This window comes from Vigna unguiculata, chromosome 4 (genome assembly GCF_004118075.2).
Source record: "Vigna unguiculata cultivar IT97K-499-35 chromosome 4, ASM411807v1, whole genome shotgun sequence".
NCBI classification, from domain to species: Eukaryota; Viridiplantae; Streptophyta; class Magnoliopsida; order Fabales; family Fabaceae; genus Vigna; species Vigna unguiculata.
Genome location: NC_040282.1, coordinates 23,726,609 through 23,744,404, shown reverse-complemented (window position 1 = coordinate 23,744,404; position 17,796 = coordinate 23,726,609). Strand labels below are relative to the sequence as shown.

At 31.5% G+C, this 17,796-nt stretch overlaps 1 long non-coding RNA gene across 1 annotated transcript; it reads right to left on the bottom strand.

Annotated features, from left to right (window-relative positions):
* Positions 1 to 7,822: 7,822 nt before the first annotated feature.
* Positions 7,823 to 8,275, bottom strand: LOC114181333. Its single transcript, XR_003603795.1, has 3 exons — positions 8,184 to 8,275; positions 8,017 to 8,096; positions 7,823 to 7,897 (listed from the first exon to the last, which is right to left on the bottom strand). It is a non-coding gene; the product is annotated as an uncharacterized LOC114181333 (long non-coding RNA).
* Between the last annotated feature and the right edge of the window lie 9,521 nt (positions 8,276 to 17,796).

Genomic DNA, 17,796 nt, shown 5'->3' with positions numbered 1-17,796 from the left:
AAATGATATTAGTTTGAGAATATATTGTTAGTCGATTATCAAAAGAATATGAGGATGTGGTGAAAGAGTTTCGTAGATTTGCAGTTTAGTAGGCAAAACATCCTAGTAGAATCATTTGTCCTTGCTTGAATAGTTGTCATTCAAGGGTAGTGAATGTAAGACCTGAGAAATTAAATAAATAAATAATTATTTATTGAACATAAATATGGGTAATAGGATCTTTATGGTGCAAGGAATCAAGTAATGGCAGTAGTGAGGGTATTGAAATAGTGATGATTTAGTAACCTAGAGAGGAAAGAGAAGGCTAGAATGAAGCATGGGAGGGGGAAGCAAGAGCTAGGGCAATTACATGTGTTTTTTTGGTTTTTGCCATGCATCGACTGGTGATAGGGTTTGACCTGCCAGGCGAAGCGAGTATTGTTGGGGTTTTTTTTTTTGAGAATTCTGTGGGGTTTCTAGGCTGTTATGGGTTCTTTTTATTCACGATGAATGTTAGGAATGCGTATATTACCGCGACTATCACTATAGTGATTATAAGTTATTGAATTATGGATGATTTAAGATGAAGGTTCTTGAGGGTTAAAAAAAGATTAGGGATATAGGGAAATCTTGAGAATCCTAAATTAATTGTGTGAATAGTTGTTATATGTGAAATTGTATGATTTAGTGGCGACGTGGTTTCAAATTGGTGAATTGGAATGTCAGTATGATTCTGAATTGATGGTTATGTGAACATGTATAAATTGGGGTATGTTAACATTTGAAACCTAGATGGTGAGTTTCATGAAGATTTGATGAAGCTTTGTTGAAGTAACTTGAAGCCAATTCTTTGGAATCATGCCTACATTGATGAAGTCATGGAGATTTGGTGTTGCTCATATTGAACAAGCCTTGAACGCATGCCCTCAATATGGATCAATGATTAGGAAAACAAGCTTGATGTTTGTAACTCACTTTGTAGACCATTTAGCATGTATTAGATGCATATGGTCTTTATTGAGTCTTTTAATCTGTTGAAATATTTTTCAATAGGTTAAAATGTGTCTTTTAATCTGTTGAATGAATTTTCAATAAGTTAAAAGGTTAGCTACAATAGTCATAAACTATGACCTATTCAATCAGTTGATTTATTTTTTAATCGACTGAGTTCACTTAAGTTAAGTGAAATCAACCAATTGATGTGAAAATCAACATGTTGAATTTTGTAACAGTTTGACTATAAGTGTTGTGATTTTTGAAAGAGAGGTAGCAAGACCATTTTTGAGTGTGAAACCATTCTGGAAACCTTGGAATTCTCTCTCTTTCGTGATCATTCAGTTTGCAGCTGGTGAAGATTGATGTTAGATCAATTCTTGAAGCTTTTGCTTGTGTTTGAAGCTTGGAGAAGGTGTTTAGGGTAGGCAAGGCTTTGCTACCACAAAGGTTTGATCTTTCTCAAGCTTTGTGTGTGTGCCTGGTGGTTTTCCAAGTCTGCAAGAGGTGTCTTGTTGTGTTGTTGTGATTCTTGTGTGATTCAAGAGTCTTTTGTGTGTGTTTTTTGCTAATTTTGAAAGTGTAAGAGTGTAAACTTTGTAAATCTTTTGAAATAGTGCAAAGTCGGGCTCAAGTTGCCTTTACAAACTGGATGTAGATCAAGTTTGAGTGAACCAATATAAAAATCTCATGCATCAATCTTTTCTCTAAACCTTTTCTCTTGCATTATCATTCAAAGTTTAAAGAATTTGGATTTAAACCATCATTTTGATATTCTTGAGTGTTTTGGTGGCTCTTGCTTTAAATCACAAATCTACATTTCTGAATTATTCCCAGTATTTCAATCGACTATTTTTCTAATTCAATCGATTGATTATACCAGTACAACATATGTCTAGTAAAATCAATCGACTAACTTTGTTTTTGATCGGTTGAAAGTGTATTGTACAAAGGTGTTTGCATCCAAACTTGGTAATCGAATTTATTCAATTTAAAACAGTTTTAAACCTTCAAAAGACTTCCTATTTTTTAACTAGCCAAGTCAATCCCCCCTCCCCCGCTCTTAGCATTGGATATATATATATATATATATATGACTACTAGAATATAATGGAATGAACTGTTGGACCATTATATGTTTAAATGCAAAGGTATAAGTGTGCAACTTAAGGTGAATTGTGACTGGCCATGAGGCATTATGATAAAAGGGCGGGCTACAACTGGGGTTAAATAAATTTATGAACCTATATGAGTTGGATGTATTATTCAGTTGTGGGTGTTGAGTTGTTATTGGCATAATGGATTCCTGTTAAAATTATGTGATTCATGGTTTAACTTGGGAAACCGATATTTAGGACAAAATGTATATAATGGGTAAGTTGTACTTAAGGTTAAATTATGTGTTGGTAGGGATCCAAATTGAGAATTGTACTATACCTAGGCAGACCAAGGCAACTACACAGCCAAGACTGCCTAGACATAGCCCCACAAATAAAATTAGTACATAGGTAACTAGTCAAGCAGAACCATATAGCAGCCCAGGCCGCCTACTGCAAAGGACAATACATAATAAGTTAATAACCCTAAACTTAGAATGTCGCAAACAAGGGTCCCTAATACCAACAAGCGCAAACACAGGGCTTGGGCCAAGCGCAAGCCTATCTAAGACCCAAATATTGATCCAGCCCAGAAAGATGACAAGACATAATTAATAACTCTATAAATATGCGTGGACCCCAGCAATTAAGGGGTACATTTTCATTAATTCCCTAATCTGAGATTTGACTTTTGCATAACTTTTTGTTGACTTGATCGTCGGAGCCCTCTCTGCATGTAACCCCCTAAGGGTCCAGACCGGTTACATTCAGAGATGACATGTACAAGCCAAGAAGGAGCCGGCTCGAAGGGTCAAGGTTTGAGGTAAGACATTATTTGTGTTCCCTGATATTTTTTATTTGTTCTTTGTAGGAACACAAATGTTAGAGTACTTATGCCTAATTTATAATTGGATCTTAGAATAATGCAGTATGGACATATAAATTCATATGAGCATGTAATTATTAGTCTGTATGTGTGCTTGAACTGTTAGAGGTGATTTCCGCACGTGTGATCTACGAGTGGTGGCTCATGGGAAGTGTTAACGTAAGGCCATTATCAAAGTGTGTAGAATTTGGATGTACATGGTGGTGGCAATGATTTCTAGTGTTAGAAGATGGAGGTTCTCTGAAGGGGTGTTGGGTTAATTTAATAAGTTGGGATGTAGGTTTACATTGTGATGCTTATTATTTCTTCTATTCTTTGAGCTCACCCTATCTGCTTATGTTTGGCGATGATCATGTAAGTCGTTACAGGGAGCAAATGGTGTTGTAGATGATTATGCGAACGCTTAGAGCCGGAGAGGGGCTAGCATGGGAATTAATTTAAAGACATGTATTTCTTTTATTTCGATTTCAATATGATTATAAGATTTTGAATTGTAATATTTTTAAGTGGATTATGGTTTTAGATTTAAACGCTCAAAATAAAAATTTAAATTTTTCCCGCGTTTTGGGAAAAAGGTTTATTAATTGTTGAGCATTTATTAATTTCTATTTTTATTTATTTAAATTAGTAACATCCGGCCAAGATGTTACGGTAACTATAGATAAATTATAAGAACATTTAGCATGGAAAGGAATTGATAAAAATTATTCATGTTGAACCAAACACGGTGTCAATAGAAAAATAGATATAGATCATGATTTGCATGATAGTATAAGTAATGCACCAAAAGAGACTAACACAACATATGAGTTAGACCAAGTTGAGGAGATTGCAAATGTTATCAAAAAGGATATGCGAGATTTTCCTCAAGTGTTTGATATTTAAAATGAATATGCACCATAAGATAAATGCCCTAAATGTAGGGCATTGCACTATAAGAAAAATTCAGCGACGATCAAAGTGGTATGGTATTTTCCTATAATACTAAGATTTAGGCGTATGTATCATAATAAACAAGACGCAAAGAACATAAGATGGCATGCGGAAGAAAGGACATGTGATGGAAAGCTTTGACACCATGCACATTCTCCTTAATGGGCAATACTTGACCATGATTACCCTAATTTTGAGAAAGAACCAAGAAACCTATGTCTTGCTTTGTCTACTAATCGAATAAGTCTACATTGTATGCAAAGAAACTCAAATGGCATGTGGCCTATGGTTATAATTATATTTAATCTACCTCAATGGCTATGCATGAAAAGGAAGTTCATGATGTTGTCCATGTTAATTCCAGGACCAAAACATCAAGGGAATGACATAGACAAATACTTGACACCTTTGATTGAAGACTTGAAGGATATGTGGAGCGAAGGTGTAAAGGTGTATGATGGCCATATGGAAGAAAGTTTCAAGATAAAAGCAATGTTTTTTGGCACAATTAATGATTTTTCAACAAATGGTAATCTATTTTGATATAGTATCAAAGGGAAATATGCATGTCGTATATGTGAAGATAATACAGATTGGGTGCAATTGGAACATGGTATGAAAAGTGTATTTCTTGGCCATCGTTGATTCTTACCTTCAAAACATCATTATTGAGAGTGGAGAAAAGCGTTTAATGGAAGAATAGAAGAACTTAGAGCTCCATAATTGTTGTTTGGTGATAAAGGTTTTGATAAAGTAAAGAACATAAATAACAAGGTAAACCTTTTTGAAGAGATCTTGTCACATGTAAGTGGTGGAAAAAGTCAATCCTTTTTTATTTGCCATATCGGAAGTCTTTGTACATTAGACATTTTCTTGATGTGATGCATATTGGGAAAAAATGTATTTGACAATGTGATAGGTACATTGTTGAATGTTCCTATTAAGTCTAAGGATGGCATCCGTGCAAGGTTCTACCTACGTGATATGGGAATTAGAAAAAAATTGGAAGTGTAAGACCTGAAAAAATTAAATATAAATGCGAAGAGTTGTGAAAAGGAGCAATGGTAGCTCAAGTGGTTGAGTGTGTGGAGGGGTGTTGACACTACAAGAAATTTGCTGATTTGCGAGGGAAAATTTTACTCGCTAATTAGAGACAAATTAGCGACAAACAAATATTGTAGCAAAGTTGTAGCTAATTAGTGGGGGACTAGATACAACATAATATGGTAGCTAAATTGTAGCTAATTAGTTAGAGATTAAACACAACATAAATATGGTAGCTAAGTGGTAGCTAATTAGTTAGGGATAAGACATAACATATATATGGGAACTAAGTTGTAGCTAATTAGTTAGGAATTAAACATAACATAAATATGGTAGCTAAGTTGTAGCTAATTAGTTAGGGATTAAACACAACATAAATATGGTAGCTAAGTTGTAACTAATTAGTTAGGGATTAGACATAACATATATATGATAACTAAGTTGTAGCTAATTAGTTAGGAATTAAACATAACATAAATATGGTAGCTAAGTTGTAACTAATTAGTTAGGGATTAAACACAACATAAATATGGTAGCTAAATTGTAACTAATTAGGTAAAGATTATACACAACATAGATATTGTAGCTAAGTTGTAGCTAATTAGTTAGGGATTAGACACAACATAATATGGTAGTTAAATTGAAGCTAATTAGTTAGGGATTAGACACAACATAATATTGCAGTTAAGTTGTAGCTAATAGTTAGGGATTGGATACAACATAATATGATAATTAAGTTGAAGCTAATTAGCTATGATTTTAACTATAAAATTATTTTATTGCTAATCCAAAACTAATAAATAGAATTTCTAATTAAAAAAATAATATACAAATTATTTTATAAAAAATGAATTTATTAAAGAAATTTTTAAAAACTATCAATGTTAATCTTCAAAAATATATTTTATTATTATATAAATTAATCCATTATTTGTAAATTATTTTTATTTTATATATATATATATATATATATATATATATATATATATATTAAATAATAACTACCATTTAACTAAAACAATATTTTTTTCCATTTAAATATTATTACAAAAGGTATTAAAACAATTCTTATTAATTATATAGAAAATGAAATGATTAGTTATTATTTTGATAATTATTTATTATCTTTTACGCTATTTTTTTATATTTTATATTAATTTATTTGAATAAAAGAATTATTAAATTAATAATTAATTTATATTGTCACATATTATTATATATTGTTATATTTATGGTACAGTTTGTTTTATTTTTTAAAAAATTTTAAATATGAAATAAATTATTTAGGATATATTATAAATAAAAATAAATTGTATGTATGTATTTTATTTATAAAATATGAATATTTAACTTGATTTAATTAAACACTTAACTTTAAAAAATATATATATTTTATATAATATTATATATATATATATATATAATATAAATACTATAAATACTATAAATACTATAAATAAATGAAAATGATACAACATATAAAATGAAAGTCAACGAATTAAAAACATAAAACTTATAACTGAATCTATTCGTATGAAACTTTAAAAACGAATTAAAAACATAAAGCATACAACTTAAAACTTAATCCTATTCGTATGAAACTTTAAACAGTTGTTTGTCGGAGACATTCATGTCACTGTTTGAACATTCGAATAAAACCCTCTGCTCTTGGATCACTTTGCCTTTTGCTTGAACGGTCGGAGACTTGCAGGCATCGGAAGCTCGCATCGAAGGCTATCAGATTTCGTATAGTGACTCGCAGGCACCGGAAGCTTGCATCGAAGGCTGTCGGATTTTGTATAATGAAGAAGTGTGAACATTAGGGTTTTGATTTCAGCTTGGAGACAGTACCGAAAAGGTTGCAATGACGTCGAGTTTGGTTCCTAAATCAAGTTAATTATCTCAACCTCTGTCATTTCTCGTTCACCTTCTTCGAAGTTGGTTTGGAGAAAAAACGTTTTCTAATCGATTAACTATTTTGAAGAGAACCAAGTTTGGGAGGTTGCAGCAATATTATCAAGTTCAAGTTCAGTTTCATCGGTTCAAGTTCAGTTTCATCGGTAGTTCAGATTGCAACGATCGTAGGTTAGTATGGTTCAGACAATTCATGATTTATCAGACAATACAAAGTCATTCATGATTTATCAGACAATACAAAGTCATATGTAATTCATCGCTTGATATAATTTATTGGCTTACCAAATTGCATCGAAGCAATCACAAAACCTAGGAGAATCACAAAAACACTTGCAGTAAATGCTTAGAGGAAACACTATCATTTTTCTGCAGCTTGTAAGCTACTGCCAAGTACAGTTGAGCACAAGCTGAGAGATGTGAATTTTTAGAACCAGTTATAGTTCAAGAAACTCATGTGTGATTGATATAAAACATGGCAGTTGTGACGATTTTAGTGTTACTATTGTCATTATTATTGCAATTGTATTTTCTTATTATTCAAATTTAATTCGAAAGTTTTCTTAAATTTGACTCTGAACTTTTGAAACTGGCGTTGCTTATCATTTGTCACTTGGTTATTGCACGTAGCTTGTTGCCGTTTCACCTTTTTGCTGCTTATCATTATTATTGTCGTTTCACCTTTTAGTAGTAATTGACTTCGATGAAAGGTGAGTTGGGTAAATGCATCCAAATAATGGAGCCAAGTCTTAGTTTGGTATAGTTGCATATTTTTTCATGTTGATGTCTAGTCCAAAAAATTTATCCACCCCAGTCGAACTACAATGATTCGGGTAGTGGCTGCAGAGGTACCCACCCTAGTCGAACTGCTATTCGTCCAACATTTGTGTCTACCTGTGTTATATGTCAATAATTTATCAGATTTATTCTATATTCCAGTAATTGCACAAATTTCTTTCAACTTACCGGGAAGGCAAGATGATGCAGTGTTAAAAGTCGCACACATTCCACACTTTTCAATCCCAATCCTTTTACACTGAGCAAGTATTCTCTGTATGTGTAATGAGAGAGTTCGGGATGTTGGTTTCACCAACAAGATTAAATAAATGCTAAGTTTATTGTATAAGAAATAGTACTTCATTAGGAAGTTTAATTAACCACTGGACTTACTTTGCTTTGTCTGGTGGAACGTCTCTCAGCCATTCAAGGTCAATGCTTCCATGTTCTTCAACCAGTCTATTCAGGAAATTCTACATAGTGTATCATGTACTATAAGCTGCATTCATAGGGTGTCTGTCTCAAGAAAGTTATAAGTATTTCATGGTATTTTATTCTACCTGAATCCGTTCTGCAAGCCTGTTGTTCATACCCCGTTCTTTGATGGTCTGGGCAATTTCATTAACATCTACACATCTCACAACATCCCAATCCAAAGAATCCATGGTGTTTGCTGTCTTTTCTCTTTTCCCAGCCTTAGCTTGTGCTTCTATTCTTAAACTATCCCAGTTAAAATCATCCTTTTGATGTTTTCCTTGACCCTTGCTCTTTGTTTTTATTGGGGCATAACTTATCTCATTGGTTCCATTCGTGGCATTTTCTTGCTTGCCAAGATCTGATCCTCTTTCTTTTTGCATAAGATCTTGAGTTTGTCCTTGGCTGTTGAAATTGAAAAAGCTTTGCTGTTGGTGATTGCTTTATTCCTGAGGATGGACTAGAGACACCATAGTTTGAGAAAGAGTAATTGCAACTTGGCTGGCAGGTTCTGTTGTTTGTGAACTAGATCTGTTCATAACATTTTCATCCTTTTTCATCAAGTCACTTGATGATTTGGTTTCGAAAGGATCAAAGTAGTCATGGGAGAGGTTGATGGATGCTTCTGAAGAGCCTTGAGTAACACTTGATTTTTGCAAGCTTTCTTTTGGGTTGTCATGCTGCCTGCATAAAGGTTGATCATATGCATCTCTTAAGTTCATATTTGATTTGCTTTTCTTATTGTTATCTTCATAAAACTTGGTTGAACTAACCATTTAAAGGAGTTTACTGAAAGAAGTGTTACTATCAAAATGGTTGTACTTTGTTGTTTTCGATAGAACTTCTACTTCCGAGTTGCTATCTGAACATGATCCAATTTTCTCAGGATTTTGATCATTTGAAAAATCTCTAGAAATTTGGATGAAATGACAGAGCCTTGGGATGAAACTGTCAATGAACTCTTTCCTATCATCATTACATGATTTTTCTTCTCCTTCCTCAATTGTGGAACAATATAGTCCACTTCCCATTGGACTACAGTGTTCCTTAATATTTTGTTGAGATGATACTAACAATCTGGAATTTGATTCATCTGACAAACTAATTACACTGCTGGTCGTTCCACAGGAATCATTGCAACAGAGGTTTCAAAACTAGCGATGTCTATTGGTTGTTGATATGAGGCCACATGTACTTGTTCATTTAGGGGAAGATTGAAGTACAAGGTTAGCAAACCTATTCTCCTCAACTTGGTTATTTAGAAAATTGAAAATTCTTCTAATTTAGTTCTATCTTTGTTAACTATAAAATTCAATGCAATTAAAACTTGTAAGAAAATAACCAAAAATATAAAATCAAAGATTTATGTACATGAAATTTAATTTATTACAAAGAAGAAAAAATATTTAAAAACTAAAAAAAAAATATATTGAAAATATTTTCAGTATACAATTAAACTAAAACTAAAATATGTGTATAGTATATTATTTTATATTTTATAAAACATTTTAAGTGTTGATAACTTCAAAATGTAGTAAGATTTAAACAATAACAAATATACTTATTTGAAACATATTTATAATGCTTATTTTACTTTAAGTCACATGACTGCTAAAACTAACTAATTTATTTCCATATTGCGTTGTGCAAAAAACTATCACAACTATTTAGAGATGTTAAAATAAAATTCTCTACCCTTAATTTATTTTATTTTAAAATATGTAAAACAATTTTGAACATGATGTTCATTTCGAGTTTTTTTGTGAAAATAACTTCTAAATTAAGTGGTTTTCAAGATTTAATGTTGAAATTTTTTAACTTGAACTAACCAAGGAAATAAAGATTTTATTACTTACATTAAATTAATCACATTTTCATTATCTTTATTTGTACTTAAGTTCTTTAATGTAAGAAAGTAAAAATAATGTTGAAGTAAATAAATTATATACATATTACTATAAACATATTGAAAATATTTTTATTATAATAATTTTCTATTTACTATCAGAATACAAATACATAAACATATTGAAAATATTTTTATTATAATAATTTTATATTTACTATCAGAATACAAATACATAGAGATGTCAACATTTATTTTAAGGTTATAAAGTATAATTTTCACCTAGAGTCCTTTACACCATGAATAGGGTTTCGAAATTCAACTTTCACACTTACTCTTCTATTAGTTTGCAGAATTCCTCTATGAAACTTAATATGCTTAAAGATCAATTGTTTTTAGTACCAAAATCTGCATACTCTACATTTATATATTTCTGATTTGGTTGATGGTATTCCATCTGTAGTTAGTTTCACTTCTTCTTTATCTTTTCTAGAATGTGGTACCATTTTCGTGTAAGAGTTAAACGTGGGAGGGGTTATGTATTCAATTTGTTTTAATTGCTAGCTTAATTGAAATAATTATTGTTTTAATGTATCACACCAATGACAAGTCATGAGACCTAATAGAACATGGATGTTACAAAGAAAGGATCAATCTGGCATGATAAGTGGAGAATTTAGAGATGGAGTTGATGATTTCATTCAAATAGCTACTAGAGACCCAATAATTCCAGATGTAACAGGACGCATTCCTTTTCCTTGTACAAGGTGTAGAAATCATTATTGGGAGACATCATTTAATGTGGAGAAACATTTATATCATCATGGATTTGTTGATGGTTATGTAAGTTGGACTCTTCATGGTGAGAAGAAATGGGAAGATAACTCATCAACATCTGTTATCCAAGATTCTATTGATGAGAGCAAAAGGCCATATGTAGATATGATTATTGATGCTTCTTTGGGTAGAATCAATTCTGAAGTGGAAGAAGATCCAAATCCTTCAGCTGCAAAGTTTTACAACTTATTAAGGGATGTTGATGAACCTTTATGGGATGGTTGCAAAAAACATTCAAAATTGTCAGCTACAACAAAACTCCTAAACTTGAAGTCAGGGTTTAGCATGAGTATAAATTGTTATGATCAAATGATTTCCATAATTAAAAGCATGCTTCCAGAGTCAGAAAGGTGCCTGAAAATTTGTATAGATCAAAGAAAATGGTTAATGAGTTGGGATTAGGATATGAGAAGATAGATGCATGTCCTAATCATTGCATGTTGTATTACAAGGAAAATAGTGACAAGAATGTTTATTCGGTCTGTAAAGAACCACGATTTAAGCCGAAGACATCTACAAATAAGAAGGATGTTCCTTGCTCGATATTGAGATATTTTCCCCTTGTTCCAAGACTTTAACGCCTATACATGTCTAAGAATACTTCAAAATACATGTGTTGGCATGTAGATGGAGTACGTCAAGATGAATCAGTGATGACACCTCCATCTGATGCAGAGGCTAGGAAGCAATTTAATCATACACATCCTACATTCTCACAAGATTCTCGGAATGTTAGGCTTAGGCTTTGCACATATGGTTTTAATCCAATTAGCAATACAGGTACCCCATATTCATGTTGGCCTGTTTTTGTCACACCGTATAATCTTCCACCAAGTATGTGTACGAAAAAGGAATACATATTTCTTACACTTGTGATTCTTGGACCAAATTCACCTAGTAAAAGTTTAGATGTGTATCTCCGACCTTTAGTTGATGAATAAAAGATGTTATGGGATATTGGGGTAAACACTTTTGATACATGGAAAAAACAAAATTTCATTATGAAAGCAACATTGTTGTGGACAATAAGTGATTTTCCAGCATATGGAATGTTGTCCGGGTGGAGCATTCATGGAAGACTTGCTTGTCCATATTGTATGGAGAATAGTAAATCATTTGGTTTGAAGTATGGTAGGAAGCCTTGTTGGTTTGATTGTCATCGTCAACATTTGCCTATTGATCATCCTTTTCGTCATGATCGATACTCTTTTAAGAAGTCTGTAGTAGAAAACTCTTTACCTCCAGAACACTTGAGCGGTATAGATATCTTAAATAGAGTGAATCAACTTCAAGAAAATATGTTTGGCTTGAAATCAACCAAGATAAAGCAGCTCGACTTTGGTAGAACTCATAACTGGGTAAAGAAAAGCATATTTTGGGAATTTCCTTATTAGTCCACCAATCTAATTTAACATAATTTGGATGTTATGCATGTTGAAAAGAATGTGTTTGACAATGTGTTCAACACTGTTATGGACATAAAGGACAACACAAAAGACAATGCAAATGCAAGACAAGATTTGAAGTTGATATGCAAACGTCCTAGGTTAGAGTTAGTAGTTGAGAATGAAAAGTATAAAAAACCAAAGGCAACATATGCCTTGAATTTGGATCAAAGAAAAAGGTGTGTGAATGGATAAAACAACTGAAGTTTCCAGATGGGTACTCATCTAACCTATCACGTTGCATTAATCTAGAAGAAGGAAAAATATACGGAATGAAGAGTCACGATTGTCATGTTTTTATGCAAAGACTTATTCCTTTGGCATTTCGTGACATGTTGCCAATGCCAATATGGAAAGTTTTAACGGAACTGAGTTTGTTCTTCAAAGAAATTTGTGTTGGAATACGTGTTTCTATCATGGACAATGTCATACTTTCCATCATTGAAACAATTTGCAAGCTTGAGAAGATTTTTCCACCAGCATTTTTTGACTCAATGGAACATTTGGTAATACATCTCCCATATGAAGTTAAGGTTAGAGGACCTGTGCAATATAGATGGAGGTATCCATTTGAGAGATGTATGTTGTACTTGAAAAGGAAGGTTCGAAATAAGGCAAAAGTTGAAGTATCTATTTGTGAAGCATATATTTTGGAAGAAATTTCTAACTTTGCTTCTTTATATTTTGATCCAAGCATTCAAACAAGGTACACTAATGTTCCTCGTAATGATGATGGTGGTGAACAAAAACTGGATGATAAATTGTCTATTTTTAAACATCCATGTCGCCATATTGGCAAAGGTCAACATAGATTCTTAATAGATGAAGAACTTCATATTGCTGAGACATATATCTTGGTGAATTGTAAAGAATCAAAATCTTATCTTCAGTAAGTTTTCTTTTTAATTTATATGTTTATGCATTTTATAATTATATTAGTTATGTTATTAATTTCTGTATTGTTAGACAATTCGAGGATTCACTAAAGGAAAGAAATCCTAATATATTTGAGGATGAAATACTCATAGCTCGAGATAGAGATTTTAGTAGATGGTTGAAACAACAAGTAAGTAGCCTCTCCCATACTCTTTATAATGTACAATTTAATATTTATTAATTATAATAATGATATAATTATGTGTTTTCACTTTTCCAATAATTCATAGGTTAGTACAGGTCATGTCGAAGATCAAAAGATTCGAGAGATAAGTTATGGCCCATTGAAGGTTGTGACTTCTTATAATAGTTTGATTGTTAATGGATATAGATTCCATACAAAGGATTATGGACATAATAAGTCCACCACGAATAGTGGGATATGTGTTTGAGGAAACATATATGGTGAAAATCATTTGGACTATTATGGTATTGTTGAGGAGATATTAGAATTATCATATGTTGGATTTGAAAACAAAGTGGTTATTCTACATTGTCACTGGTTTGACCCTTTCAATGGTGTTAAAGTTGATAATGTCTATGGGTTGGTTGATATCAATCATAAATCAAAGCTTCAAACAAATGAGCCATTTGTATTAGCTGGACAAGCTCAACAAGTCTATTATACAAAATATCCTCAAAGTGGGAGTAAAAATACTAGTGATTGGTGGGCAGCTTGCAAGGTTAGAGCAAAATTGTTTATAGTTGAGACACTGAATAATGAAGAAGATTTTTCAAATGAGCAAATTGCTATTGATTATTTTCAAGATGAAGAGTCCACGAGAATGATTACTATTCTTATTGACAATGAGATCATACAACTATTTGACGCACATGCTCTAATGGAAGAAGTAAATATGGATGATATACAAAGTTCAATTGAAAATGTAAATCATGATGAGGTCAACAATGAACACAATGAGGATGATGGGTTCATGGATGAAGAGGAAAAGTTAGATGATTTAGATGATTTAAATATGGAGTTAGATGAATCTGATGAAGAATGGTTATGATTGATTCTTTTCCATTTCATTGCCTTAATATTCTTCCTAGTAATTTAGATTATGGAACCTGCTCTATTTCTTTTATATTTTTCAAGCCTTTTAAGAAGATTATGGAATTATACTCTTTCATTAGTTATTGTCAGTTTCGACATTTATTTTGCTACGTTATACTTGACTTTGATTATGGATTGCTTTTATCCTTTCTTTTTTTCATTCACATCTTTAACCCGAATTTGAAGCATTTGTTAGTTACCTAAATTTAAAGCTTCATCTTGAGTAGTGAGAAAAGTGAAATAGATAAACTAAGACATGTTTGTGATATACATTATGTTATGATTTATTTAGGAATGGTAAGCTTGGATTTGAAAGAGGTACGAAAGAATTTCCAATTAAACCAGTTTGGTGAAAGAGAAAAAATAGATGATAGATAAAAATATCCGATGAATCTATCTCTATTTAATTTCACTTTTTTTAATGATCTAGTCATTTTTTTTCACATTCTCTTGCACATTTGTTTACTCTATTCTTTATTTATTTTCATTCATGTTATTCTACACCTATTTTTTCTTCTTATCAATAACTTTGTTTTCGCTTTTTCTTATTTACTTCAATTCACGTTATTCCTTTTTTCCCGTTTCTTTCCTTCTCATCAACCAAATGTGTAAAGGTTCCTGCTAGATGGAATGTAGGACCATGTTGTTTGAATTGAAAATTTGATAGGTAAAAAATATATAGATAGTTTTATATCTATAAACCTCTTAACTAAATAAACAAAAAGACTTGTTAATAATATAGAAATGAATATGATAGTTAAATAATTAAATAAACAAAAAACTTGGTAATTATTCTTTATTGATTATATATAAATGAACATGATAGTTAAAAGAGACCGTGTGTATGAAAGTATGAAATTTTATCATTTAGCTCTACTGTGATTTGGTTTGTTTTTTATAAATGAGATTATCTCGTGTGATTTGATGTTTAGATTTTAGTTAAAATAATTCAGAAATGTTGTTTTACTTCTAATAGAAATACAACAACAAGGAGTGTACATAATTTTAAAGTTATATAGTGATATCATTCAATCTTGAATTGATTATTTTGATTTGAAAGTTTATGCATACTATTTGATACATTGATAAGTATATGATCCTCTTATAGAAGTCTTGTTTCTAGTGCTCAAGATGTACAATGAATACTATACTATTATTATTTATAATTAGCCTAGTGTTTAATATGTTCGGAACCTCGACTTTTGCTAGAACATGCCATTTAATACTAGTCAAAAACTCATTGATGCTCTCTCTTGTTTGATCAGAGGCAATAGTGTCAACCAAATAATCATAAACCTGTTAGATATGCAGGAGATTCATCTACCAATAGAACTTAAAAAATATTGCCATTTATTAGAAATGTGAACAGAAATGTGAATCAAAAATAGTGGCAGTAAAAGAGGCAACAAAGACAGGTAACTAAGTAAAAGCAATGAATGAAACAAATATCCATACTGTCACGAACAAACTTACCCTAAAGTCAAAGCCATTAGATTAGGTGTGGATTTGTAAATGTTTTAACATGTTTTAATTATTGCCAGTTGTGTTGAAGGGATTCAACATGCATTTCCATTTATCATCTAATTTATATAATTTTGTTTGGTATGATGGTCCTCACAACAAGCGTATCTTCTAGCAGGCTGTGTATTGTGCCAAATATTGTTGTGTTTCTTATATCTTTATTCTTCCTTGAGCAAGAACATATAGGATCTCAGAATTGGATTGAGTGTTATTAAATTAGAGCTCTTTTGTGCACTTATCTAGCAGGTATCCAAATTTTCTAGCAACCTACTATTAGATAAATATATAACATGTTATTGTATTAAATCATTACTATTAGATAAATATATAACATGCTATTGTATTAAATCTTTGAACCTTGAACTGTAGTGGTTACAGTACATCGAATTTGTTAACAATTTACTAAATTTGTCAAAATTACTCGTGAAAATGGTTCTCTACTATGCTCCTTAAGTTTTCAATATGGCATTACTCTTTTTCTATGGGTTGCTCGTATGCATATGAATGTGTATACAGACTTAATAAGGCAAGTTGGTAATGAACTCATGGTGATTTTATTTAATCATTAAGTTGACAATAAAAATTTATTTTATATATTCAATAAGAAGTAGATAAGTTTTCAGGCCAGGTGGATCAATTATTTAACTATAAATAATGTCACAATTATATTTCCATGACAGGAACTGAAATGACTATTCGAGGAAGAGGTAGAGGTCAAGGTAGTCACACTCTAAGTCAACTTAAGCCTATTCAATGTCATGTTGGTCCTTCAGAACTAGATCCTATTTTGTAATCACCAGGTATAATTGTTGAAAGCACTCTAAATTTTTGTATGTATTTAAGCGAATCTAAATACCATTTATATGTAAAAAGAATCAAATTTTAATATGTATTTAACAACATTTATCTTCATGAAAAACAAATGACAATTCATTTTGTTTAGATTAAGAGAAAAAAAGAAGAAAAAAGGCAATAAATTACCTTTGTCAACAATTTATAGTTTCAATGTTTTTTTTAGGTGCTACTTCAATTGATGGTAATCAATCACCACCTACCACCCCAGTGTTTGATGGTGGTCAATCAAATGTCAATCCAACATCTAATGACGTACCTACTCAAGATCCTTCAAGTGTATATTCTCATAATGAAGTTGATAGGAGACTTGTCATATCTGTACAAAAAGTTAGCAGACCGTAAGTACATCCAATCAAATATTCAATTCAATGTTGCTATTATTTGGTTTGTAAAATGATTATTTGAACATGCAGAAAAAGGTTTGTTCTTGATTCTGTGACTCGAGATATCATATTTGAAGTATTGATGAGAATGCCTAATCTAGCTAAGAAATGGAAAACTTATTCTGCTGATATGAAAGAAACTTTATTCAATGATTTTACGGCAAGTTACTATAATCTTTTATCTTTATATTACATTTACTTATTATCATTAATTTTGATAATTTTGTATTGGTGTAGAATAAGTACTGATTTGCATCAGATTATGATCGTAGCATGGCAAGAAAGGTTTGGAATTTAACATGCATGGATCGCTATTCTGACTCCTTAGCTAAGCCAAGGAAAAAGGCAAGAGAAAGAGCAAACTCAGATAATATAGAAGACTTAAAAGGTTTTGGGCCAAGAGGAATAAGGACTGAGATGTGGGACGCTTTAATTGACATATGGATGACACAAGACTGGAAAAAGAAATCTATTGCTGGTAAAAACAATAGGGCTGCCAAGCCAAAGGCTATGGTGCACACTGGAGGGTCAATAAGCTTTAGACAACACTTGAAAAAGATGGTATTCATTTTCTTATTTTGTAGAAATATGTATGACTTTCTAATAATTCTTATATATTGTATACATTTGGTGGATATCATTAGTGCATCAATCATATACATAAACATACTTATTATATATTTTGATATACATTTGGATTTTGATAGTATTCATTCTATAGAATTACATATTATTTTACAGGAGGCGGAACGTAATGGGTCTGTTTCTTATGGTGAACTATACAACAAAGTTCATAAAAGAAAAGATGGTCAATATGTC